Here is a 24,097-nt window from a genome sequence, read left to right on the forward strand (position 1 = left end):
AGCGTCCACACCAAGCCCTTGGAAGGCCCAGGCGACGGGGGAGCCGGTCATGCAGGGGCCGAGGATGGTGACGGGCAAGGAGGAGCATGTCAGGCAGGGGCCGAAGACGGTGACGGTGACGGGCCGGGTAGGAAGGAGCCGTTCAGGCAGGGGCCGAGGACGGTGACGGGCCTGGCCGGGGAGGAGTGCGTCAGGCAGGGGCACAGGAGACGGGCGGGGTAAGGGTTAGGGTTACAGTTAGGGCACAATTCACAATCGCAAAGATGTGGAAGCGACCCGAGTGCCCATCCATCCAGGAGTGCATTAATAAAATCTGGCGCGTGGACACCACGGAGTGCCATTCGGCCCTGAGGAGCAGCGGTGAGAGGGCACCTCTCGTGTTCTCCCGGCCAGAGCTGGAACCCGTTCCAGTAAGCCAAGTATCCCAAGAATGGACACACGAGCGCCACGTGAGCGCGCTCACCACCAAATCGGTACGAACGGATGGACACCTAAGTGGACACAGAGGAATCACCTTCATCGGGTGGGCGTCGGGCGGGCGGGAGGAGGGGATGGGCATACACATCCATTAGGAATGGGGTGGGTGCGCACCGACTGGGGGATGGGCGCACTTGAAGCTAATGACCGGAGGGGGGAGGCTGGGAGAGGACAACGTACCCGACCTTAACATTGGTACCCCCACAATACGCTGGAACAACATGAGAGGTAAATGAATAAGAACACAGGGGGGAGGGGGGCACGGGCAACACATGTCACCTGGATACTTGGACTCCCATCAACTGCTTGAAAAGAGAGAGAAAAGAAAATGCAATAATAGAGGTAAGAGACACGTTTTAAAAATAATGAATCCGAAGAGAAAAGTAAAAGGAGGCCTGTGGAGCAGGTCTGGGTGTGACTCCGGATCCCCCAACATCAGGTGCCACCACCAAAGATTCCTACGTGGAGCCCATAGAACCCCAAAAGCAACGGGACGAGTTCTGGTCACGTACTCCCTCAAAATGACATCCTGGCCTTCTTCTGGAACTCCCTCCCCTCTCAGACTCTCAAGGTTTCCTCCAGCGTGTCGGTTCCCACAGACCAGACCTTTGGTCTGAGACCTGACAGTCCAGATGCCACGCATGCTGTCGCGTGGCGGCGGTGTCGCGGCTTGGGACAAGAGGAGGCCCCACGGTGCGGGCTGGGGTGCCAGGCACCGCGGCGGGCGCTGAGGGTGGGGGTGACCCCCACCCCGGTCCGCCGCCGCGCTCCCAGAAAGGGGACAGAACAAGAGGCAAAAAAAAAAAAGCAGCAGCAGCCTACCGCACCCGGTATTCCCAGGCGGTCTCCATCCAAGTACTAACCAGGCCCGACCCTGCTTAGCTTCCGAGAACAGACGAGATCCGGCGGGCGCGTTCAGGGTGGTGTGGCCCTAGACGGTGGAAGGCGCCCCTGCCACGCTCAAGAAGCCGAGCCTCTCTGCGCTTCCCCGCCGCCTCCTCCCGCCCCAGGCCCCGCGCCGGGCCGGGACTGTTGAGTTCGCCGGCCGGGTCCGGCGGGCTCCGAGGGACAGGGGTGACGGGCGGGGCGGGGCGGGCCGGGGTGGGGAGCTGTCTCTCTATACACACCCACACACACTCACACTCACTCAACAAGATGCGATTCCACGGCTGGACTCGCCAAGGTGGAGACCTTCCAGCCCACCTCCTCTCCTCGCCTGGCCTACTTCACCTACCAGCTGCCCAACCCCCAGCGCGTCCCCGCCGCCGCCACTGCTGACTGCGCACGCGCAGGGCTCTCGCCCTTTGACCCCAGCCAGGGGCCGCCCTCCCCGACAACCTCTTTCAGCTGCGCCCCCCCCAGCCCTGTGGGTGGGCTGCCCCCTATTCCCCCAGACCAGGGCCGGGGCACAGCGCAAAAGGGAGGGGAGCGAGTGTATGGGGCGTCTCTCTCTCTCTCACTCTCTCTCACTCTCTCTCTCTCTCTCTCTCTCTCTCTCTCTCTCTCTCTCTCTCTCTCGGGATGTGTCCCATGGGTGGGGTGGGGTGGCGTGGTTTGTGTGGCGCTGAAGAAATCAGTCCCCTCCATCTCCTACCACTGGAAAACGCCCAAGCCCTTGGAGAACTGCCCGCACCGCTACCGTGGGGGCCGGGACCCTCCTCTGTGTCCTCCTGTGGCCCAGTCCAAGGGGCCTGGGCCTGGCCGGGGCTGCATTGGACCCCGACCACCCTGGCGTGTGGACTCGCTAGAAATCGGCGATTAGATATTGGATTCCAGCTTCATTGAGGTCATTTCACTAATGAGTGCACCGGAAAGAGTTTCCTACTCCATCTGTGAGGGTGGTAACTGAAAGAGAATTTTAAAGCTGACAGAATAGGTGAGGAAAGGCATAGGAGATTTCCACACCCAGTAAGGAAGCCTTTCCCGAAATGGAAGAAAGAAACGAGCAAACAGAGACACCGGTAGCCCGCCCGGATCAGAGTCTGCCCCTGAGAGAAAGTACCCTGACCAGGTTCACCCGTGGGTGGGTGGCGAGCTAGCGGCATTCAGAAGAGCGAGGCCCGCAGTCTGTGCGGAAGACACCTGCACTCGGGTGTGTGTGGCGGCACAATTCACAAGCAGCTCAGATGTTAAACCAAGGAGAAGCCAGGGAGTTCCCAACGCCCCAGGTGTCCTCAGCCCACGACCGGCTGCTGTGAAAATGCGAAGCCCGGGTCCGGGTCTCAGAGCAGGACAACCAGGAGGTGTGATGTCCACCCCGGGGTTCCCAGGAGGATCAGGCTGAAGCTTGGACTTGGCCTCAAAGTGTCCCCTCACCTGGCCACCCCCTTCCCCTTCCTGCTCCTCTACTCCTGGTGCCCCTCCACCCAGGGGCCAGACCTTAAACAGTCACCCGCAAGAGAATCCTGGTCCCAAAGAAGCCTTCTGGGGGACCCGTGCTGAGAGAGGTTGTGGGCATGGCCCGCTGGGGCTCTGCCCGACCCAGGGCTGGGAGATGCAACCTCCCAGCTCTGGGTCCCTGCAGGAAGTGTCGGCAAGAACAGGGCCAGTCCTCCAAAGGCCCAGGTGCAGGGAGCCCAGGCCGAGCAGCCTGTGGAAGAAGCCACATGCCGTGCCACCCCGGGAACACGACTGTAGGTCACGGCCCCTGCCACCTCCTCCTCCTCCTCCTCTCCCCGACATGGAGCAGGGCTCAGAGACACCTCAGACGCTGCTAGCAAAGTCCAAAGGGCATCAGTTGCTCCTCCAAAGCGCACCCCCGACCCCCAGCAGGCCGCGTTGTCCAGCCAGCCCCTGGGCCTCCCTGGGGTGCCCGGCACAAAAGTGCAGACACCCACCTGACTGGCAATATCAGCTTGAGGACGTTTCTGCCACTCTAAGGACCCGCAGGCCAGCTGGGCCTCCGGGCAGGACAGAGAGCCCCGGAATCCGACGCGGAGAGCTGGGTGTACGTCCCCACCAGGAGGCGGTCCCCACCTCCACGGCTCTCCCCTCGCGGGGAGCGGCAGCCGCAGGGCCTCAGAGAAGACACCGGGCTGGGCCCCCGCGGCACAGTGGGGGCACGTGCCCCGCCCGCGACTTAGCGAGGGCTGCGCGAGACTGCTGCGGCCGCCCGGCTGCCGGGTTCCTGGAGGGCTTCCTGGAAGCAGCGTCCACACCAAGCCCTCGGAAGGCCCAGGCGACGGAGGAGCCCGTCAGGCAGGGGCCGAGGTGGGGAGGAGCGAGTCAGGCAGGGGCCAAGGTGATGGGCCGGGCGGGGAGGAGCGTGTCACGCAGGGGCAGAGGATGGTGACAGGCCGGGCGGGGAGGAGCCGGTCAGGCAGGGGACGAGGACAGTGACGGGCCTGGCGGGGGAGGAGCGCCTCAGGCAGGGGCAGAGGAGACGGGCTGGGTAGGGGTCAGGGTTACAGTTAGGGCGCCATTCACAATCGCAAAGATGTGGAAGCGCCCCGAGTGCCCATCGATCCACGGGTGCATTAATAAAATGTGGCGCGTGGACACCACGGAGTGCCGTTCAGCTATGAGGAACAGCGGTGAGAGGGCACCTCTCGTGTTCTCCCGGCCAGAGCTGGAACCCGTTCCAGTAAGCCAAGTGTCCCAAGAACGGACACAAGAGCGCCACGTGCGCGCGCTCGCCAGCAGATTGGTAGGAACCGATGGACACCTAAGTGGACACAGAGGAATCGCCTTCATCGGGTGGGTGTCGGGCGGGCGTGGGCAGGGGATGGGCATGCACATCCATTAGGAATGGGGTGGGTGCGCACCAACCGGGGCATGGGCGCACTTGAAGCTCTGACCCGAGGGGGGAGGCGGGGACAGGGCGATGCAGCTGACCTTAACATTGGTACCCCCACCATACGCTGGGAGAAAATGAGAAATAAATGAATCAGAAAACGGGGGGGAGGGGGGCACGGGCAATACATGTCACCTCAATACGTGGACTCCCATGATCTGCTCGGAAAGAGAGAGAAAAGGAAATGTAATCATAGAGATAAGACACACCTTTTCAGAAAATGAATCCGAAAAGAAAAGTAAAATGAGGCCTGTGGAGCAGGTCTGCGTGTGACTCCGGATCCCCCAACATCCAGTGCCACCACCAAAGATTCCTACGTGTAGCCCGTAGAACCCCAAAAGCAACGGGATGAGTTCTGGTCACATACTCGCTCAAAATGACGTCCTGGAATTCTCCTGGAACTCCCTCCCCTCTCAGCCTCTCAAGGTTTCCTCCAGCGTGTCGGTTCCCACAGACCAGACCTTTGGTCTGACACCTGACAGTCCAGATGCCACGCGTGCTGCCGCGTGGCGGCGGTGTCACAGCTCGGGACAAGAGGAGGCCCCACGGTGCGGGCTGGGGCGCCAGGCACCGCGACGGGCGCTGAGGGTGGGGGTGATCCCCCTGACCGCCGCCGCGCTCCCAGAAAGGGGACAGAACAAGAGGCAAAAAAAAAAAAAAAAAAAAAAAAGCCTACGGCACCAGTATTCCCAGGCGGTCTCCCATCCAAGTACTGACCAGGCCCGACCCTGCTTAGCTTCCGAGACCAGACGAGACCGGGCGCGTTCAGGCCGGCATGGCCGGAGACGGCGGAGGGCGCCCCTGCCCCGCTCAAGAAGCCGAGCCTCTCTGCGCTTCCCCTCTCCGGGCCTGTTGCGTTCGCCGGCCGGGTCCGGCGGGCTCCGCGGGACTGGGGAGAGGGGCGGGGCGGCGTGGGGGGCTGTCCAGACACACACACACACACACACACACACACACACACACACACACACACGCGAGATGGGCCTCCACGGCTGGACCCGCCAAGGTGGAGACCTTCCAGCCCCCCTCCTCTCCTCGCCTCCTTCACCTACCTGCCCCCCACCCCCAGCGCGCCGCCCCTGCTGACTGAGCACACGCACGGGGCGCTCGACCTTTGCCCCCAGCCAGGGGCCGCCCTCCCCCACAAACCCTTTCAGCTGTGCCCCCCGCCCTGTGCGTGGGCTGCCGCCTATTCCCCAGGGCCAGGGCTGGGGCACAGCGCATGGGGGAGGGGAGCGAGTGTAGGGGCGTCTCTCGGGATGTGTCCCATGGGTGTGGTGGGGTGGGGTGGGGTGCTTTGGGGGGCTCTGAAGAAATCAATCCCCTCCATCTCCTCCCTCTGGAAAACCCCCAAGCCCTTGGAGAACTGCCCGCACCGCTACCGTGGGGGCCGGGACCCTCCTCTGTGTCCTCCTGTGGCCCAGTCCAAGGGGCCTGGGCCTGGCCGGGGCTGCATTGGACCCCGACCACCCTGGCGTGTGGACTCGCTAAAAATCGGCGATTAGATATTGGATTCCAGCTTCATGGAGGTCATTTCACTAATGAGTGCACCGGAAAGAGTTTCCTAAACCATCTGTGAGGGTGGCAACTGAAAGAGAATTTTAAAGCTGACAGAATAGGCGAGGGAAGGCATAGGAGATTTCCACACCCAGCAAGGAAGACTTTCCCGAAATGGAAGAAAGAAACGAGCAAACAGAGACACCGGTAGCCCGCCCGGATCAGAGTCTGTCCCTGAGAGAAAGTACCCTGACCAGGTTCACCCGTGGGTGGTTGGCGAGCTAGCGGCATTCAGAAGAGCGAGGCCCGCAGTCTGTGCGGAAGACACCTGCACTCGGGTGTGTGTGGCGGCACAATTCACAAGCAGCTCCAGATGTTAAACCAAGGAGAAGCCAGGGAGTTCCCAACGCCCCAGGTGTCCTCAGCCCACGACCGGCTGCTGTGGGAATGCGAAGCCCGGCTCCTTGTCTCAGAGCGGGACAACCAGGAGGTGTGATGTCCACCCCGGGGTTCCCAGGAGGATCAGGCTGAAGCTGGGACTTGGCCTCAACGTGTCCCCTCGCCTGGCCACCCCCTTCCCCTTCCTGCTCCTCTACTCCTGGTGCCCCTCCATCCAGGGGCCAGACCTTAAAGAGTCACCGCAAGAGAATCCTGGTCCCAAAGGAGCCTTCTGGGGGACCCGTGCTGAGAGAGGTTGTGGGCATGGCCTGCTGGGGCTCTGCCCGACCCAGGGCTGAGAGATGCAACCTCCCAGCTCTGGGTCCCTGCAGGAAGTGTTGGCAAGCACAGGGCCAGTCCTCCAAAGGCCCAGGTGCAGGGAGCCCAGGCCAAGCAGCCTGTGGAAGAAGCCACTTGCCGTGCCACCCCGGGAACACCACTGCAGGCCCCGGCCCTTCCCACCTCCTCCTCCTCCCCCCCCCCCCGCGCCCCCGCCCGACATGGCGCAGGGCTCAGAGACACCTCAGACTCTTGCTACCCAAAGTGCAAAGGGCATCAGTTGCTCCTCCAAACCCCCCGCCCAGCAGACCACGTTGTCCAGCCAGCCCCCGGGCCTCCCTGGGGTACCCAGCACAAAAGTGCAGACACCCACCGGACCCTCAATCTCAGTTTTTGGATGTTTTTGCCACTCTAAGGACCCGCAGGCCAGCTGGGCCTTCTGGCAGGACAGAGAGCCCCGGAATCCGACGTGGAGAGCTGCGTGTGGAGAGCTGCGTGTACGTCCCCATCAGGAGGCCGTCCCCACCTCCGCCGCTCTCCCCTCGCGGGGAGCGGCAGCCGCAGGGCCTCAGGGAAGACACCAGGCTGGGCCCCCACGGCACAGCGGGGGCACGTCCCCCACACGCGACTTAGGGATGGCTGCTCGAGACTGCTGCGTCCACCCTGCTGCCGGGTTTCTGGAGGGCTTCCTGGAAGCAGCGTCCACACCAAGCCCTTGGAAGGCCCAGGCGACGGGGGAGCCGGTCATGCAGGGGCCGAGGATGGTGACGGGCAAGGAGGAGCATGTCAGGCAGGGGCCGAAGACGGTGACGGTGACGGGCCGGGTAGGAAGGAGCCGTTCAGGCAGGGGCCGAGGACGGTGACGGGCCTGGCCGGGGAGGAGTGCGTCAGGCAGGGGCACAGGAGACGGGCGGGGTAAGGGTTAGGGTTACAGTTAGGGCACAATTCACAATCGCAAAGATGTGGAAGCGACCCGAGTGCCCATCCATCCAGGAGTGCATTAATAAAATCTGGCGCGTGGACACCACGGAGTGCCATTCGGCCCTGAGGAGCAGCGGTGAGAGGGCACCTCTCGTGTTCTCCCGGCCAGAGCTGGAACCCGTTCCAGTAAGCCAAGTATCCCAAGAATGGACACACGAGCGCCACGTGAGCGCGCTCACCACCAAATCGGTACGAACGGATGGACACCTAAGTGGACACAGAGGAATCACCTTCATCGGGTGGGCGTCGGGCGGGCGGGGGGAGGGGATGGGCATACACATCCATTAGGAATGGGGTGGGTGCGCACCGACTGGGGGATGGGCGCACTTGAAGCTAATGACCGGAGGGGGGAGGCTGGGAGAGGACAACGTACCCGACCTTAACATTGGTACCCCCACAATACGCTGGAACAACATGAGAGGTAAATGAATAAGAACACAGGGGGGAGGGGGGCACGGGCAACACATGTCACCTGGATACTTGGACTCCCATCAACTGCTTGAAAAGAGAGAGAAAAGAAAATGCAATAATAGAGGTAAGAGACACGTTTTAAAAATAATGAATCCGAAGACAAAAGTAAAAGGAGGCCTGTGGAGCAGGTCTGGGTGTGACTCCGGATCCCCCAACATCAGGTGCCACCACCAAAGATTCCTACGTGGAGCCCATAGAACCCCAAAAGCAACGGGACGAGTTCTGGTCACGTACTCCCTCAAAATGACATCCTGGCCTTCTTCTGGAACTCCCTCCCCTCTCAGACTCTCAAGGTTTCCTCCAGCGTGTCGGTTCCCACAGACCAGACCTTTGGTCTGAGACCTGACAGTCCAGATGCCACGCATGCTGTCGCGTGGCGGCGGTGTCGCGGCTTGGGACAAGAGGAGGCCCCACGGTGCGGGCTGGGGTGCCAGGCACCGCGGCGGGCGCTGAGGGTGGGGGTGACCCCCACCCCGGTCCGCCGCCGCGCTCCCAGAAAGGGGACAGAACAAGAGGCAAAAAAAAAAAAGCAGCAGCAGCCTACCGCACCCGGTATTCCCAGGCGGTCTCCATCCAAGTACTAACCAGGCCCGACCCTGCTTAGCTTCCGAGAACAGACGAGATCCGGCGGGCGCGTTCAGGGTGGTGTGGCCCTAGACGGTGGAAGGCGCCCCTGCCACGCTCAAGAAGCCGAGCCTCTCTGCGCTTCCCCGCCGCCTCCTCCCGCCCCAGGCCCCGCGCCGGGCCGGGACTGTTGAGTTCGCCGGCCGGGTCCGGCGGGCTCCGAGGGACAGGGGTGACGGGCGGGGCGGGGCGGGCCGGGGTGGGGAGCTGTCTCTCTATACACACCCACACACACTCACACTCACTCAACAAGATGCGATTCCACGGCTGGACTCGCCAAGGTGGAGACCTTCCAGCCCCCCTCCTCTCCTCGCCTGGCCTACTTCACCTACCAGCTGCCCAACCCCCAGCGCGTCCCCGCCGCCGCCACTGCTGACTGCGCACGCGCGGGGCTCTCGCCCTTTGACCCCAGCCAGGGGCCGCCCTCCCCGACAACCTCTTTCAGCTGCGCCCCCCCCAGCCCTGTGGGTGGGCTGCCCCCTATTCCCCCAGACCAGGGCCGGGGCACAGCGCAAAAGGGAGGGGAGCGAGTGTATGGGGCGTCTCTCTCTCTCTCACTCTCTCTCACTCTCTCTCTCTCTCTCTCTCTCTCTCTCTCTCTCTCTCTCTCTCTCTCGGGATGTGTCCCATGGGTGGGGTGGGGTGGCGTGGTTTGTGTGGCGCTGAAGAAATCAGTCCCCTCCATCTCCTACCACTGGAAAACGCCCAAGCCCTTGGAGAACTGCCCGCACCGCTACCGTGGGGGCCGGGACCCTCCTCTGTGTCCTCCTGTGGCCCAGTCCAAGGGGCCTGGGCCTGGCCGGGGCTGCATTGGACCCCGACCACCCTGGCGTGTGGACTCGCTAGAAATCGGCGATTAGATATTGGATTCCAGCTTCATTGAGGTCATTTCACTAATGAGTGCACCGGAAAGAGTTTCCTACTCCATCTGTGAGGGTGGTAACTGAAAGAGAATTTTAAAGCTGACAGAATAGGTGAGGAAAGGCATAGGAGATTTCCACACCCAGTAAGGAAGCCTTTCCCGAAATGGAAGAAAGAAACGAGCAAACAGAGACACCGGTAGCCCGCCCGGATCAGAGTCTGCCCCTGAGAGAAAGTACCCTGACCAGGTTCACCCGTGGGTGGGTGGCGAGCTAGCGGCATTCAGAAGAGCGAGGCCCGCAGTCTGTGCGGAAGACACCTGCACTCGGGTGTGTGTGGCGGCACAATTCACAAGCAGCTCAGATGTTAAACCAAGGAGAAGCCAGGGAGTTCCCAACGCCCCAGGTGTCCTCAGCCCACGACCGGCTGCTGTGAAAATGCGAAGCCCGGGTCCGGGTCTCAGAGCAGGACAACCAGGAGGTGTGATGTCCAGCCCGGGGTTCCCAGGAGGATCAGGCTGAAGCTTGGACTTGGCCTCAAAGTGTCCCCTCACCTGGCCACCCCCTTCCCCTTCCTGCTCCTCTACTCCTGGTGCCCCTCCACCCAGGGGCCAGACCTTAAACAGTCACCCGCAAGAGAATCCTGGTCCCAAAGAAGCCTTCTGGGGGACCCGTGCTGAGAGAGGTTGTGGGCATGGCCCGCTGGGGCTCTGCCCGACCCAGGGCTGGGAGATGCAACCTCCCAGCTCTGGGTCCCTGCAGGAAGTGTCGGCAAGAACAGGGCCAGTCCTCCAAAGGCCCAGGTGCAGGGAGCCCAGGCCGAGCAGCCTGTGGAAGAAGCCACATGCCGTGCCACCCCGGGAACACGACTGTAGGTCACGGCCCCTGCCACCTCCTCCTCCTCCTCCTCTCCCCGACATGGAGCAGGGCTCAGAGACACCTCAGACGCTGCTAGCAAAGTCCAAAGGGCATCAGTTGCTCCTCCAAAGCGCACCCCCGACCCCCAGCAGGCCGCGTTGTCCAGCCAGCCCCTGGGCCTCCCTGGGGTGCCCGGCACAAAAGTGCAGACACCCACCTGACTGGCAATATCAGCTTGAGGACGTTTCTGCCACTCTAAGGACCCGCAGGCCAGCTGGGCCTCCGGGCAGGACAGAGAGCCCCGGAATCCGACGCGGAGAGCTGGGTGTACGTCCCCACCAGGAGGCGGTCCCCACCTCCACGGCTCTCCCCTCGCGGGGAGCGGCAGCCGCAGGGCCTCAGAGAAGACACCGGGCTGGGCCCCCGCGGCACAGTGGGGGCACGTGCCCCGCCCGCGACTTAGCGAGGGCTGCGCGAGACTGCTGCGGCCGCCCGGCTGCCGGGTTCCTGGAGGGCTTCCTGGAAGCAGCGTCCACACCAAGCCCTCGGAAGGCCCAGGCGACGGAGGAGCCCGTCAGGCAGGGGCCGAGGTGGGGAGGAGCGAGTCAGGCAGGGGCCAAGGTGATGGGCCGGGCGGGGAGGAGCGTGTCACGCAGGGGCAGAGGACGGTGACAGGCCGGGCGGGGAGGAGCCGGTCAGGCAGGGGACGAGGACAGTGACGGGCCTGGCGGGGGAGGAGCGCCTCAGGCAGGGGCAGAGGAGACGGGCTGGGTAGGGGTCAGGGTTACAGTTAGGGCGCCATTCACAATCGCAAAGATGTGGAAGCGCCCCGAGTGCCCATCGATCCACGGGTGCATTAATAAAATGTGGCGCGTGGACACCACGGAGTGCCGTTCAGCTATGAGGAACAGCGGTGAGAGGGCACCTCTCGTGTTCTCCTGGCCAGAGCTGGAACCCGTTCCAGTAAGCCAAGTGTCCCAAGAACGGACACAAGAGCGCCACGTGCGCGCGCTCGCCAGCAGATTGGTAGGAACCGATGGACACCTAAGTGGACACAGAGGAATCGCCTTCATCGGGTGGGTGTCGGGCGGGCGTGGGCAGGGGATGGGCATGCACATCCATTAGGAATGGGGTGGGTGCGCACCAACCGGGGCATGGGCGCACTTGAAGCTCTGACCCGAGGGGGGAGGCGGGGACAGGGCGATGCAGCTGACCTTAACATTGGTACCCCCACCATACGCTGGGAGAAAATGAGAAATAAATGAATCAGAAAACGGGGGGGAGGGGGGCACGGGCAATACATGTCACCTCAATACGTGGACTCCCATGATCTGCTCAGAAAGAGAGAGAAAAGGAAATGTAATCATAGAGATAAGACACACCTTTTCAGAAAATGAATCCGAAAAGAAAAGTAAAATGAGGCCTGTGGAGCAGGTCTGCGTGTGACTCCGGATCCCCCAACATCCAGTGCCACCACCAAAGATTCCTACGTGTAGCCCGTAGAACCCCAAAAGCAACGGGATGAGTTCTGGTCACATACTCGCTCAAAATGACGTCCTGGAATTCTCCTGGAACTCCCTCCCCTCTCAGCCTCTCAAGGTTTCCTCCAGCGTGTCGGTTCCCACAGACCAGACCTTTGGTCTGACACCTGACAGTCCAGATGCCACGCGTGCTGCCGCGTGGCGGCGGTGTCACAGCTCGGGACAAGAGGAGGCCCCACGGTGCGGGCTGGGGCGCCAGGCACCGCGACGGGCGCTGAGGGTGGGGGTGATCCCCCTGACCGCCGCCGCGCTCCCAGAAAGGGGACAGAACAAGAGGCAAAAAAAAAAAAAAAAAAAAAAAAGCCTACGGCACCAGTATTCCCAGGCGGTCTCCCATCCAAGTACTGACCAGGCCCGACCCTGCTTAGCTTCCGAGACCAGACGAGACCGGGCGCGTTCAGGCCGGCATGGCCGGAGACGGCGGAGGGCGCCCCTGCCCCGCTCAAGAAGCCGAGCCTCTCTGCGCTTCCCCTCTCCGGGCCTGTTGCGTTCGCCGGCCGGGTCCGGCGGGCTCCGCGGGACTGGGGAGAGGGGCGGGGCGGCGTGGGGGGCTGTCCAGACACACACACACACACACACACACACACACACACACACGCGAGATGGGCCTCCACGGCTGGACCCGCCAAGGTGGAGACCTTCCAGCCCCCCTCCTCTCCTCGCCTCCTTCACCTACCTGCCCCCCACCCCCAGCGCGCCGCCCCTGCTGACTGAGCACACGCACGGGGCGCTCGACCTTTGCCCCCAGCCAGGGGCCGCCCTCCCCCACAAACCCTTTCAGCTGTGCCCCCCGCCCTGTGCGTGGGCTGCCGCCTATTCCCCAGGGCCAGGGCTGGGGCACAGCGCATGGGGGAGGGGAGCGAGTGTAGGGGCGTCTCTCGGGATGTGTCCCATGGGTGTGGTGGGGTGGGGTGGGGTGCTTTGGGGGGCTCTGAAGAAATCAATCCCCTCCATCTCCTCCCTCTGGAAAACCCCCAAGCCCTTGGAGAACTGCCCGCACCGCTACCGTGGGGGCCGGGACCCTCCTCTGTGTCCTCCTGTGGCCCAGTCCAAGGGGCCTGGGCCTGGCCGGGGCTGCATTGGACCCCGACCACCCTGGCGTGTGGACTCGCTAAAAATCGGCGATTAGATATTGGATTCCAGCTTCATGGAGGTCATTTCACTAATGAGTGCACCGGAAAGAGTTTCCTAAACCATCTGTGAGGGTGGCAACTGAAAGAGAATTTTAAAGCTGACAGAATAGGCGAGGGAAGGCATAGGAGATTTCCACACCCAGCAAGGAAGACTTTCCCGAAATGGAAGAAAGAAACGAGCAAACAGAGACACCGGTAGCCCGCCCGGATCAGAGTCTGTCCCTGAGAGAAAGTACCCTGACCAGGTTCACCCGTGGGTGGTTGGCGAGCTAGCGGCATTCAGAAGAGCGAGGCCCGCAGTCTGTGCGGAAGACACCTGCACTCGGGTGTGTGTGGCGGCACAATTCACAAGCAGCTCCAGATGTTAAACCAAGGAGAAGCCAGGGAGTTCCCAACGCCCCAGGTGTCCTCAGCCCACGACCGGCTGCTGTGGGAATGCGAAGCCCGGCTCCTTGTCTCAGAGCGGGACAACCAGGAGGTGTGATGTCCACCCCGGGGTTCCCAGGAGGATCAGGCTGAAGCTGGGACTTGGCCTCAACGTGTCCCCTCGCCTGGCCACCCCCTTCCCCTTCCTGCTCCTCTACTCCTGGTGCCCCTCCATCCAGGGGCCAGACCTTAAAGAGTCACCGCAAGAGAATCCTGGTCCCAAAGGAGCCTTCTGGGGGACCCGTGCTGAGAGAGGTTGTGGGCATGGCCCGCTGGGGCTCTGCCCGACCCAGGGCTGAGAGATGCAACCTCCCAGCTCTGGGTCCCTGCAGGAAGTGTTGGCAAGCACAGGGCCAGTCCTCCAAAGGCCCAGGTGCAGGGAGCCCAGGCCAAGCAGCCTGTGGAAGAAGCCACTTGCCGTGCCACCCCGGGAACACCACTGCAGGCCCCGGCCCTTCCCACCTCCTCCTCCTCCCCCCCCCCCGCGCCCCCGCCCGACATGGCGCAGGGCTCAGAGACACCTCAGACTCTTGCTACCCAAAGTGCAAAGGGCATCAGTTGCTCCTCCAAACCCCCCGCCCAGCAGACCACGTTGTCCAGCCAGCCCCCGGGCCTCCCTGGGGTACCCAGCACAAAAGTGCAGACACCCACCGGACCCTCAATCTCAGTTTTTGGATGTTTTTGCCACTCTAAGGACCCGCAGGCCAGCTGGGCCTTCTGGCAGGACAGAGAGCCCCGGAATCCGACGTGGAGAGCTGCGTGTGGAGAGCTGCGTGTACGTCCCCATCAGGAGGCCGTCCCCACCTCCGCCGCTCTCCCCTCGCGGGGAGCGGCAGCCGCAGGGCCTCAGGGAAGACACCAGGCTGGGCCCCCACGGCACAGCGGGGGCACGTCCCCCACACGCGACTTAGGGATGGCTGCTCGAGACTGCTGCGTCCACCCTGCTGCCGGGTTTCTGGAGGGCTTCCTGGAAGCAGCGTCCACACCAAGCCCTTGGAAGGCCCAGGCGACGGGGGAGCCGGTCATGCAGGGGCCGAGGATGGTGACGGGCAAGGAGGAGCATGTCAGGCAGGGGCCGAAGACGGTGACGGTGACGGGCCGGGTAGGAAGGAGCCGTTCAGGCAGGGGCCGAGGACGGTGACGGGCCTGGCCGGGGAGGAGTGCGTCAGGCAGGGGCACAGGAGACGGGCGGGGTAAGGGTTAGGGTTACAGTTAGGGCACAATTCACAATCGCAAAGATGTGGAAGCGACCCGAGTGCCCATCCATCCAGGAGTGCATTAATAAAATCTGGCGCGTGGACACCACGGAGTGCCATTCGGCCCTGAGGAGCAGCGGTGAGAGGGCACCTCTCGTGTTCTCCCGGCCAGAGCTGGAACCCGTTCCAGTAAGCCAAGTATCCCAAGAATGGACACACGAGCGCCACGTGAGCGCGCTCACCACCAAATCGGTACGAACGGATGGACACCTAAGTGGACACAGAGGAATCACCTTCATCGGGTGGGCGTCGGGCGGGCGGGAGGAGGGGATGGGCATACACATCCATTAGGAATGGGGTGGGTGCGCACCGACTGGGGGATGGGCGCACTTGAAGCTAATGACCGGAGGGGGGAGGCTGGGAGAGGACAACGTACCCGACCTTAACATTGGTACCCCCACAATACGCTGGAACAACATGAGAGGTAAATGAATAAGAACACAGGGGGGAGGGGGGCACGGGCAACACATGTCACCTGGATACTTGGACTCCCATCAACTGCTTGAAAAGAGAGAGAAAAGAAAATGCAATAATAGAGGTAAGAGACACGTTTTAAAAATAATGAATCCGAAGAGAAAAGTAAAAGGAGGCCTGTGGAGCAGGTCTGGGTGTGACTCCGGATCCCCCAACATCAGGTGCCACCACCAAAGATTCCTACGTGGAGCCCATAGAACCCCAAAAGCAACGGGACGAGTTCTGGTCACGTACTCCCTCAAAATGACATCCTGGCCTTCTTCTGGAACTCCCTCCCCTCTCAGACTCTCAAGGTTTCCTCCAGCGTGTCGGTTCCCACAGACCAGACCTTTGGTCTGAGACCTGACAGTCCAGATGCCACGCATGCTGTCGCGTGGCGGCGGTGTCGCGGCTTGGGACAAGAGGAGGCCCCACGGTGCGGGCTGGGGTGCCAGGCACCGCGGCGGGCGCTGAGGGTGGGGGTGACCCCCACCCCGGTCCGCCGCCGCGCTCCCAGAAAGGGGACAGAACAAGAGGCAAAAAAAAAAAAGCAGCAGCAGCCTACCGCACCCGGTATTCCCAGGCGGTCTCCATCCAAGTACTAACCAGGCCCGACCCTGCTTAGCTTCCGAGAACAGACGAGATCCGGCGGGCGCGTTCAGGGTGGTGTGGCCCTAGACGGTGGAAGGCGCCCCTGCCACGCTCAAGAAGCCGAGCCTCTCTGCGCTTCCCCGCCGCCTCCTCCCGCCCCAGGCCCCGCGCCGGGCCGGGACTGTTGAGTTCGCCGGCCGGGTCCGGCGGGCTCCGAGGGACAGGGGTGACGGGCGGGGCGGGGCGGGCCGGGGTGGGGAGCTGTCTCTCTATACACACCCACACACACTCACACTCACTCAACAAGATGCGATTCCACGGCTGGACTCGCCAAGGTGGAGACCTTCCAGCCCACCTCCTCTCCTCGCCTGGCCTACTTCACCTACCAGCTGCCCAACCCCCAGCGCGTCCCCGCCGCCGCCACTGCTGACTGCGCACGCGCGGGGCTCTCGCCCTTTGACCCCAGCCAGGGGCCGCCCTCCCCGACAACCTCTTTCAGCTGCGCCCCCCCCAGCCCTGTGGGTGGGCTGCCCCCTATTCCCCCAGACCAGGGCCGGGGCACAGCGCAAAAGGGAGGGGAGCGAGTGTATGGGGCGTCTCTCTCTCTCTCACTCTCTCTCACTCTCTCTCTCTCTCTCTCTCTCTCTCTCTCTCTCTCTCTCTCTCTCTCTCGGGATGTGTCCCATGGGTGGGGTGGGGTGGCGTGGTTTGTGTGGCGCTGAAGAAATCAGTCCCCTCCATCTCCTACCACTGGAAAACGCCCAAGCCCTTGGAGAACTGCCCGCACCGCTACCGTGGGGGCCGGGACCCTCCTCTGTGTCCTCCTGTGGCCCAGTCCAAGGGGCCTGGGCCTGGCCGGGGCTGCATTGGACCCCGACCACCCTGGCGTGTGGACTCGCTAGAAATCGGCGATTAGATATTGGATTCCAGCTTCATTGAGGTCATTTCACTAATGAGTGCACCGGAAAGAGTTTCCTACTCCATCTGTGAGGGTGGTAACTGAAAGAGAATTTTAAAGCTGACAGAATAGGTGAGGAAAGGCATAGGAGATTTCCACACCCAGTAAGGAAGCCTTTCCCGAAATGGAAGAAAGAAACGAGCAAACAGAGACACCGGTAGCCCGCCCGGATCAGAGTCTGCCCCTGAGAGAAAGTACCCTGACCAGGTTCACCCGTGGGTGGGTGGCGAGCTAGCGGCATTCAGAAGAGCGAGGCCCGCAGTCTGTGCGGAAGACACCTGCACTCGGGTGTGTGTGGCGGCACAATTCACAAGCAGCTCAGATGTTAAACCAAGGAGAAGCCAGGGAGTTCCCAACGCCCCAGGTGTCCTCAGCCCACGACCGGCTGCTGTGAAAATGCGAAGCCCGGGTCCGGGTCTCAGAGCAGGACAACCAGGAGGTGTGATGTCCACCCCGGGGTTCCCAGGAGGATCAGGCTGAAGCTTGGACTTGGCCTCAAAGTGTCCCCTCACCTGGCCACCCCCTTCCCCTTCCTGCTCCTCTACTCCTGGTGCCCCTCCACCCAGGGGCCAGACCTTAAACAGTCACCCGCAAGAGAATCCTGGTCCCAAAGAAGCCTTCTGGGGGACCCGTGCTGAGAGAGGTTGTGGGCATGGCCCGCTGGGGCTCTGCCCGACCCAGGGCTGGGAGATGCAACCTCCCAGCTCTGGGTCCCTGCAGGAAGTGTCGGCAAGAACAGGGCCAGTCCTCCAAAGGCCCAGGTGCAGGGAGCCCAGGCCGAGCAGCCTGTGGAAGAAGCCACATGCCGTGCCACCCCGGGAACACGACTGTAGGTCACGGCCCCTGCCACCTCCTCCTCCTCCTCCTCTCCCCGACATGGAGCAGGGCTCAGAGACACCTCAGACGCTGCTAGCAAAGTCCAAAGGGCATCAGTTGCTCCTCCAAAGCGCACCCCCGACCCCCAGCAGGCCGCGTTGTCCAGCCAGCCCCTGGGCCTCCCTGGGGTGCCCGGCACAAAAGTGCAGACACCCACCTGACTGGCAATATCAGCTTGAGGACGTTTCTGCCACTCTAAGGACCCGCAGGCCAGCTGGGCCTCCGGGCAGGACAGAGAGCCCCGGAATCCGACGCGGAGAGCTGGGTGTACGTCCCCACCAGGAGGCGGTCCCCACCTCCACGGCTCTCCCCTCGCGGGGAGCGGCAGCCGCAGGGCCTCAGAGAAGACACCGGGCTGGGCCCCCGCGGCACAGTGGGGGCACGTGCCCCGCCCGCGACTTAGCGAGGGCTGCGCGAGACTGCTGCGGCCGCCCGGCTGCCGGGTTCCTGGAGGGCTTCCTGGAAGCAGCGTCCACACCAAGCCCTCGGAAGGCCCAGGCGACGGAGGAGCCCGTCAGGCAGGGGCCGAGGTGGGGAGGAGCGAGTCAGGCAGGGGCCAAGGTGATGGGCCGGGCGGGGAGGAGCGTGTCACGCAGGGGCAGAGGACGGTGACAGGCCGGGCGGGGAGGAGCCGGTCAGGCAGGGGACGAGGACAGTGACGGGCCTGGCGGGGGAGGAGCGCCTCAGGCAGGGGCAGAGGAGACGGGCTGGGTAGGGGTCAGGGTTACAGTTAGGGCGCCATTCACAATCGCAAAGATGTGGAAGCGCCCCGAGTGCCCATCGATCCACGGGTGCATTAATAAAATGTGGCGCGTGGACACCACGGAGTGCCGTTCAGCTATGAGGAACAGCGGTGAGAGGGCACCTCTCGTGTTCTCCCGGCCAGAGCTGGAACCCGTTCCAGTAAGCCAAGTGTCCCAAGAACGGACACAAGAGCGCCACGTGCGCGCGCTCGCCAGCAGATTGGTAGGAACCGATGGACACCTAAGTGGACACAGAGGAATCGCCTTCATCGGGTGGGTGTCGGGCGGGCGTGGGCAGGGGATGGTCGTGCACATCCATTAGGAATGGGGTGGGTGCGCACCAACCGGGGCATGGGCGCACTTGAAGCTCTGACCCGAGGGGGGAGGCGGGGACAGGGCGATGCAGCTGACCTTAACATTGGTACCCCCACCATACGCTGGGAGAAAATGAGAAATAAATGAATCAGAAAACGGGGGGGAGGGGGGCACGGGCAATACATGTCACCTCAATACGTGGACTCCCATGATCTGCTCGGAAAGAGAGAGAAAAGGAAATGTAATCATAGAGATAAGACACACCTTTTCAGAAAATGAATCCGAAAAGAAAAGTAAAATGAGGCCTGTGGAGCAGGTCTGCGTGTGACTCCGGATCCCCCAACATCCAGTGCCACCACCAAAGATTCCTACGTGTAGCCCGTAGAACCCCAAAAGCAACGGGATGAGTTCTGGTCACATACTCGCTCAAAATGACGTCCTGGAATTCTCCTGGAACTCCCTCCCCTCTCAGCCTCTCAAGGTTTCCTCCAGCGTGTCGGTTCCCACAGACCAGACCTTTGGTCTGACACCTGACAGTCCAGATGCCACGCGTGCTGCCGCGTGGCGGCGGTGTCACAGCTCGGGACAAGAGGAGGCCCCACGGTGCGGGCTGGGGCGCCAGGCACCGCGACGGGCGCTGAGGGTGGGGGTGATCCCCCTGACCGCCGCCGCGCTCCCAGAAAGGGGACAGAACAAGAGGCAAAAAAAAAAAAAAAAAAAAAAAAAGCCTACGGCACCAGTATTCCCAGGCGGTCTCCCATCCAAGTACTGACCAGGCCCGACCCTGCTTAGCTTCCGAGACCAGACGAGACCGGGCGCGTTCAGGCCGGCATGGCCGGAGACGGCGGAGGGCGCCCCTGCCCCGCTCAAGAAGCCGAGCCTCTCTGCGCTTCCCCTCTCCGGGCCTGTTGCGTTCGCCGGCCGGGTCCGGCGGGCTCCGCGGGACTGGGGAGAGGGGCGGGGCGGCGTGGGGGGCTGTCCAGACACACACACACACACACACACACACACACACACGCGAGATGGGCCTCCACGGCTGGACCCGCCAAGGTGGAGACCTTCCAGCCCCCCTCCTCTCCTCGCCTCCTTCACCTACCTGCCCCCCACCCCCAGCGCGCCGCCCCTGCTGACTGAGCACACGCACGGGGCGCTCGACCTTTGCCCCCAGCCAGGGGCCGCCCTCCCCCACAAACCCTTTCAGCTGTGCCCCCCGCCCTGTGCGTGGGCTGCCGCCTATTCCCCAGGGCCAGGGCTGGGGCACAGCGCATGGGGGAGGGGAGCGAGTGTAGGGGCGTCTCTCGGGATGTGTCCCATGGGTGTGGTGGGGTGGGGTGGGGTGCTTTGGGGGGCTCTGAAGAAATCAATCCCCTCCATCTCCTCCCTCTGGAAAACCCCCAAGCCCTTGGAGAACTGCCCGCACCGCTACCGTGGGGGCCGGGACCCTCCTCTGTGTCCTCCTGTGGCCCAGTCCAAGGGGCCTGGGCCTGGCCGGGGCTGCATTGGACCCCGACCACCCTGGCGTGTGGACTCGCTAAAAATCGGCGATTAGATATTGGATTCCAGCTTCATGGAGGTCATTTCACTAATGAGTGCACCGGAAAGAGTTTCCTAAACCATCTGTGAGGGTGGCAACTGAAAGAGAATTTTAAAGCTGACAGAATAGGCGAGGGAAGGCATAGGAGATTTCCACACCCAGCAAGGAAGACTTTCCCAAAATGGAAGAAAGAAACGAGCAAACAGAGACACCGGTAGCCCGCCCGGATCAGAGTCTGTCCCTGAGAGAAAGTACCCTGACCAGGTTCACCCGTGGGTGGTTGGCGAGCTAGCGGCATTCAGAAGAGCGAGGCCCGCAGTCTGTGCGGAAGACACCTGCACTCGGGTGTGTGTGGCGGCACAATTCACAAGCAGCTCCAGATGTTAAACCAAGGAGAAGCCAGGGAGTTCCCAACGCCCCAGGTGTCCTCAGCCCACGACCGGCTGCTGTGGGAATGCGAAGCCCGGCTCCTTGTCTCAGAGCGGGACAACCAGGAGGTGTGATGTCCACCCCGGGGTTCCCAGGAGGATCAGGCTGAAGCTGGGACTTGGCCTCAACGTGTCCCCTCGCCTGGCCACCCCCTTCCCCTTCCTGCTCCTCTACTCCTGGTGCCCCTCCATCCAGGGGCCAGACCTTAAAGAGTCACCGCAAGAGAATCCTGGTCCCAAAGGAGCCTTCTGGGGGACCCGTGCTGAGAGAGGTTGTGGGCATGGCCTGCTGGGGCTCTGCCCGACCCAGGGCTGAGAGATGCAACCTCCCAGCTCTGGGTCCCTGCAGGAAGTGTTGGCAAGCACAGGGCCAGTCCTCCAAAGGCCCAGGTGCAGGGAGCCCAGGCCAAGCAGCCTGTGGAAGAAGCCACTTGCCGTGCCACCCCGGGAACACCACTGCAGGCCCCGGCCCTTCCCACCTCCTCCTCCTCCCCCCCCCCCCGCGCCCCCGCCCGACATGGCGCAGGGCTCAGAGACACCTCAGACTCTTGCTACCCAAAGTGCAAAGGGCATCAGTTGCTCCTCCAAACCCCCCGCCCAGCAGACCACGTTGTCCAGCCAGCCCCCGGGCCTCCCTGGGGTACCCAGCACAAAAGTGCAGACACCCACCGGACCCTCAATCTCAGTTTTTGGATGTTTTTGCCACTCTAAGGACCCGCAGGCCAGCTGGGCCTTCTGGCAGGACAGAGAGCCCCGGAATCCGACGTGGAGAGCTGCGTGTGGAGAGCTGCGTGTACGTCCCCATCAGGAGGCCGTCCCCACCTCCGCCGCTCTCCCCTCGCGGGGAGCGGCAGCCGCAGGGCCTCAGGGAAGACACCAGGCTGGGCCCCCACGGCACAGCGGGGGCACGTCCCCCACACGCGACTTAGGGATGGCTGCTCGAGACTGCTGCGTCCACCCTGCTGCCGGGTTTCTGGAGGGCTTCCTGGAAGCAGCGTCCACACCAAGCCCTTGGAAGGCCCAGGCGACGGGGGAGCCGGTCATGCAGGGGCCGAGGATGGTGACGGGCAAGGAGGAGCATGTCAGGCAGGGGCCGAAGACGGTGACGGTGACGGGCCGGGTAGGAAGGAGCCGTTCAGGCAGGGGCCGAGGACGGTGACGGGCCTGGCCGGGGAGGAGTGCGTCAGGCAGGGGCACAGGAGACGGGCGGGGTAAGGGTTAGGGTTACAGTTAGGGCACAATTCACAATCGCAAAGATGTGGAAGCGACCCGAGTGCCCATCCATCCAGGAGTGCATTAATAAAATCTGGCGCGTGGACACCACGGAGTGCCATTCGGCCCTGAGGAGCAGCGGTGAGAGGGCACCTCTCGTGTTCTCCCGGCCAGAGCTGGAACCCGTTCCAGTAAGCCAAGTATCCCAAGAATGGACACACGAGCGCCACGTGAGCGCGCTCACCACCAAATCGGTACGAACGGATGGACACCTAAGTGGACACAGAGGAATCACCTTCATCGGGTGGGCGTCGGGCGGGCGGGGGGAGGGGATGGGCATACACATCCATTAGGAATGGGGTGGGTGCGCACCGACTGGGGGATGGGCGCACTTGAAGCTAATGACCGGAGGGGGGAGGCTGGGAGAGGACAACGTACCCGACCTTAACATTGGTACCCCCACAATACGCTGGAACAACATGAGAGGTAAATGAATAAGAACACAGGGGGGAGGGGGGCACGGGCAACACATGTCACCTGGATACTTGGACTCCCATCAACTGCTTGAAAAGAGAGAGAAAAGAAAATGCAATAATAGAGGTAAGAGACACGTTTTAAAAATAATGAATCCGAAGACAAAAGTAAAAGGAGGCCTGTGGAGCAGGTCTGGGTGTGACTCCGGATCCCCCAACATCAGGTGCCACCACCAAAGATTCCTACGTGGAGCCCATAGAACCCCAAAAGCAACGGGACGAGTTCTGGTCACGTACTCCCTCAAAATGACATCCTGGCCTTCTTCTGGAACTCCCTCCCCTCTCAGACTCTCAAGGTTTCCTCCAGCGTGTCGGTTCCCACAGACCAGACCTTTGGTCTGAGACCTGACAGTCCAGATGCCACGCATGCTGTCGCGTGGCGGCGGTGTCGCGGCTTGGGACAAGAGGAGGCCCCACGGTGCGGGCTGGGGTGCCAGGCACCGCGGCGGGCGCTGAGGGTGGGGGTGACCCCCACCCCGGTCCGCCGCCGCGCTCCCAGAAAGGGGACAGAACAAGAGGCAAAAAAAAAAAAGCAGCAGCAGCCTACCGCACCCGGTATTCCCAGGCGGTCTCCATCCAAGTACTAACCAGGCCCGACCCTGCTTAGCTTCCGAGAACAGACGAGATCCGGCGGGCGCGTTCAGGGTGGTGTGGCCCTAGACGGTGGAAGGCGCCCCTGCCACGCTCAAGAAGCCGAGCCTCTCTGCGCTTCCCCGCCGCCTCCTCCCGCCCCAGGCCCCGCGCCGGGCCGGGACTGTTGAGTTCGCCGGCCGGGTCCGGCGGGCTCCGAGGGACAGGGGTGACGGGCGGGGCGGGGCGGGCCGGGGTGGGGAGCTGTCTCTCTATACACACCCACACACACTCACACTCACTCAACAAGATGCGATTCCACGGCTGGACTCGCCAAGGTGGAGACCTTCCAGCCCCCCTCCTCTCCTCGCCTGGCCTACTTCACCTACCAGCTGCCCAACCCCCAGCGCGTCCCCGCCGCCGCCACTGCTGACTGCGCACGCGCGGGGCTCTCGCCCTTTGACCCCAGCCAGGGGCCGCCCTCCCCGACAACCTCTTTCAGCTGCGCCCCCCCCAGCCCTGTGGGTGGGCTGCCCCCTATTCCCCCAGACCAGGGCCGGGGCACAGCGCAAAAGGGAGGGGAGCGAGTGTATGGGGCGTCTCTCTCTCTCTCACTCTCTCTCACTCTCTCTCTCTCTCTCTCTCTCTCTCTCTCTCTCTCTCTCTCTCTCTCGGGATGTGTCCCATGGGTGGGGTGGGGTGGCGTGGTTTGTGTGGCGCTGAAGAAATCAGTCCCCTCCATCTCCTACCACTGGAAAACGCCCAAGCCCTTGGAGAACTGCCCGCACCGCTACCGTGGGGGCCGGGACCCTCCTCTGTGTCCTCCTGTGGCCCAGTCCAAGGGGCCTGGGCCTGGCCGGGGCTGCATTGGACCCCGACCACCCTGGCGTGTGGACTCGCTAGAAATCGGCGATTAGATATTGGATTCCAGCTTCATTGAGGTCATTTCACTAATGAGTGCACCGGAAAGAGTTTCCTACTCCATCTGTGAGGGTGGTAACTGAAAGAGAATTTTAAAGCTGACAGAATAGGTGAGGAAAGGCATAGGAGATTTCCACACCCAGTAAGGAAGCCTTTCCCGAAATGGAAGAAAGAAACGAGCAAACAGAGACACCGGTAGCCCGCCCGGATCAGAGTCTGCCCCTGAGAGAAAGTACCCTGACCAGGTTCACCCGTGGGTGGGTGGCGAGCTAGCGGCATTCAGAAGAGCGAGGCCCGCAGTCTGTGCGGAAGACACCTGCACTCGGGTG

General features: G+C 62.8%; 7 pseudogenes; all 7 read right to left on the minus strand.

Moving 5' to 3' along the window:
• Window positions 1-1,292: 1,292 nt before the first annotated feature.
• On the minus strand, window positions 1,293-1,414 carry LOC142863720 (uncharacterized; annotated as a pseudogene).
• A 3,525-nt stretch (window positions 1,415-4,939) lies between these two features.
• Window positions 4,940-5,057, minus strand: LOC142863665 (uncharacterized; annotated as a pseudogene).
• A 3,416-nt stretch (window positions 5,058-8,473) lies between these two features.
• On the minus strand, window positions 8,474-8,595 carry LOC142863721 (uncharacterized; annotated as a pseudogene).
• Window positions 8,596-12,120: 3,525 nt separating this feature from the next.
• LOC142863666 (uncharacterized) lies at window positions 12,121-12,238 on the minus strand (annotated as a pseudogene).
• A 3,407-nt stretch (window positions 12,239-15,645) lies between these two features.
• Window positions 15,646-15,767, minus strand: LOC142863722 (uncharacterized; annotated as a pseudogene).
• Window positions 15,768-19,295: 3,528 nt separating this feature from the next.
• On the minus strand, window positions 19,296-19,413 carry LOC142863667 (uncharacterized; annotated as a pseudogene).
• Window positions 19,414-22,817: 3,404 nt separating this feature from the next.
• On the minus strand, window positions 22,818-22,939 carry LOC142863723 (uncharacterized; annotated as a pseudogene).
• Window positions 22,940-24,097: the final 1,158 nt, after the last annotated feature.

The sequence above is a fragment of the Microcebus murinus genome, chromosome 22 (genome assembly GCF_040939455.1).
Source record: "Microcebus murinus isolate Inina chromosome 22, M.murinus_Inina_mat1.0, whole genome shotgun sequence".
NCBI lineage: Eukaryota > Metazoa > Chordata > Mammalia > Primates > Cheirogaleidae > Microcebus > Microcebus murinus.